Source organism: Cyprinodon variegatus, unplaced genomic scaffold (assembly GCF_000732505.1).
Source record: "Cyprinodon variegatus isolate N-32 unplaced genomic scaffold, C_variegatus-1.0 Scaffold274, whole genome shotgun sequence".
Lineage (NCBI taxonomy): Eukaryota > Metazoa > Chordata > Actinopteri > Cyprinodontiformes > Cyprinodontidae > Cyprinodon > Cyprinodon variegatus.
In genome coordinates this window covers 318,666-321,793 of record NW_015150727.1, presented here as the reverse complement: position 1 = coordinate 321,793, position 3,128 = coordinate 318,666, and the positions used below count along the sequence as shown (strand labels likewise).

Here is a 3,128-nt window from a genome sequence, read left to right as displayed (position 1 = left end):
ATCAGCCCAGTGGACACCAGAGGGAAGGAGTCAGAACAGAACCAAAATATTTCAGATGATTAGCCCCGCCCACTGCTTTGATTTAGTCCTACAGTCTGTAACCCAGTAAACATCTAGAACCATCAGAACCACAGAACTGGAAGAGGATTGGTTAAATCACAGTAAGAATTCATTAACTGTTTAAAGCTCCTGAATGAAAAACTGTTGATTCATTTTCTATTTTTCGAGTTCATTCAATGAAATAACAAGTAAAACTCCAGAAAAATGTTTCAAACACAACGAAAACATTTCAGTTTCAATGTGAACTTGGGGATTTAGAGCTCAGGTTCCTGTAAATTAAAGATGAGCAGATTCACCTCTTCTCACCTGTCCTGTAAAAAGGGGCAGAGCCTCAGGTGAGACAGTTAGGATAAGATGAGGACAAACCGGTCCAGTCAGTTTCAGACTCCAGTTTCCATGGAAGTCAGAGCAAAGAGAAGAATCCGGGTGTGAACTCCTCATTCATCTGGTTTCCTCTTAGAGCCTGAGTGGGTTTTCTCCCTCTGTGGACAATCATAGCATCCCTCACAGCTCGATGTTCTGCCCTGTTCTGGTTCAGACAAGGATTTTATAACTAGCTTAAAGACTGCAAAGAGCTGTGAAGGTCTCTACATGCAGTTAATCCAAATGAGTTACAGGCGATGGAAGAAAACAGTAAAATGCTGAATAAACCTTGAGTCTAAAGGAGTCTGGCCTCTATTTTAAACAGCCCCTAATAGAACGAAAGAACCCCTCTCACACACACACTGTAGCCTTGCAGGCGTGAGACGGAATGAAAACTTTTAAAAAGTAAGAAAATAAAAATCATCATTCATGAACCAATATCAGAAGAGATGTGATGGGAAATAGACTTTCTGACTACAGGATCTTCTGAGCTTTAATTCTTTGGCTTGACAGGAAACAGACCATGTTTTATTTTCTACCAGATTAACTCAGACTGACAGACTGAGAAGCAGAAAGCTAAAGCCTTTGTTTCCTTGGAGGGAACTTTGGACCCAGCCTTTGGTTCTGGTTCTGTAGATGTGAGCTCACAGTCAGAGTTCCTGGTTCCTCTCAGAGCCACAACAGTCAGAAAAAGCTTTACAGCCAAAGAGTGTTTAATGCTGAGAAGATTGCTGGTATCAGTAGGAATTCACCATTCACCGCCAGCTCAGATATGAGGGGGATCTAATAGTTATTAGGAAGGAAAGGAGTATACTTATAATCCTGTATTTTATTTCACCCATATAAACTTTGCTGTAAAATATTCAGCATTAAACAAAAAATGTTTACAATGAATTGACTTGGTTTGAATTTATTATACTCAGTTTTTTAATTGATAGTTAATAATTAAAAGCCTAAAAACACATGTATTTATGATATTTAAAATGAGAGCTTTCCAAACGTTTGATTATCCTGATTGTCTAAATATTTTTTCCTCTCATTGAACATGTTCTGCTTTTAAATGCTATAAATTGCACATCCAACTGTACGCAGGTTTTATTAGGATTAAAACTGTACTCTGTGTGTTGCTGTAATGGTTGCATAGAGATGGACTCCACTCATCCACGCTGCTCTCTGCCAAACACTTTACAGCCATTTCTCCTCCACTTCCTCTGCAGGAATCAGAAGTGATCTAGAATCCAGACGTGAGTCTGAAGAGGCAGATCACTGAGCAGCATCAGTGGGGATAAGCAGCCTGCTGGGAAAACTATAAAATATGTTGGGCTGTCTGCAAGTGCAGGAGGATGAAACAATAGAACAGGTTATATAAATTCGCCAAGTTATGGATTAGATTTAGTTTATAAACTGCAGATAAATCCCATCTCCCTTTGTAGCAAACATGTAGATAATTATATTTATTGTTTAGGCTACAATTAAAGGATTGTTTTAGAAATTGTTCTCTTAAAATCCACCGGTTCACCTGCTGGTGGTTTGATATATTTCCATCTAACAACTCGGAATGTATGGAAATAATGGTAAGAATTGACCAATAGAGACATGTAAGACATCATTAGAAAGAGTAGATTTTCCACAATCCAACCATGGAGTTCATTTTATGGACACAGTGAGCACCAAAGCACAATCAATAAAGATATAGTAGCATGTTAAATCAGAATTTTTTTGAATACACCTTCTGTATCCTACATGTAAAGCGATCCTGGGGCCGTATTATAAATCCAATCATAGATTGTTTGTATTGCATTTGTCCATTAACTTCCACAGATACAAACTAAGCCAACATATTTGCCATAAAAACATTCCGTAAAGAGAAAATCGACACATAAAGTCTGTTTTTTACAATCATAAATCATTACAAATCATACGCCATAGCTTACACTGATATTTCAGGTCAATGTTTGGGATTAAATAGGACCACAAACATCCATGGACCTTTAATCAAAGGCAGATTTGGACCAAACTTTTCTTTAAATTTAGCTGAACTGATTTAGAAGGAAGAAGGAACCAGATCCTGTTTGTTGAGATCAGGAGACATTTGATGCTTTTCTATTAATAAAGTTTATGGAAGATGGGAAAGATTTTGGTAACAAATGGTTCCCTACTGCTGCTATTTACTTTATCATTATTTTACATATTTGTTTTTTGTTGTGTTTAAAAAAAATTAAAATTATTTTTTATTATACAACTTAAAATTTTAACTTGAAATATTCAGATTTATAGTAGAAAAATTGAGCAAAAACTAGAGGATCTGACTATAGATGAAAACGATTTTAATGCAGCTGAATATCTAATAAATCTACAATATATAAAATAGTTTTAATCAACACTCCAAAAAAATATCAGCTGATGAACAAAGTCCATCATTATGTCTCCTTGAAGATAAATATGTCCATTAAATGTGGAGTATGAATATTACTGAATGTCCTTGAACGCTTCATGTTCAGTCCCAGTCAGAGAGAAACTCACTCGACTTCCTGTAAATGAGGGTGGGAGGGGCTGAGTCCTTCCTGGTTGTCATGTTTACCTGAAGCAGGTAAAGAACAGGAAACAGAAGCTCAGGATCCATTTGGTCTCTGAAGAACAGGAGGATTAAAACAGCTTTCTGTCAGAAATTGAAGGTAAAATCACATTTGATTCTTACTTTCTTG

At 36.6% G+C, this 3,128-nt stretch overlaps 1 long non-coding RNA gene across 1 annotated transcript in view; it reads left to right on the top strand.

Moving 5' to 3' along the window:
* Positions 1-2,966: 2,966 nt before the first annotated feature.
* The window catches only part of LOC107089967, a 13,388-nt gene continuing 13,226 nt past the window's right edge, over positions 2,967-3,128 (top strand). Inside the window, exon 1 of the long non-coding RNA XR_001481458.1 lies at positions 2,967-3,098. This is a non-coding gene — a long non-coding RNA (uncharacterized LOC107089967). The remainder of the gene's footprint in view (positions 3,099-3,128) is intronic.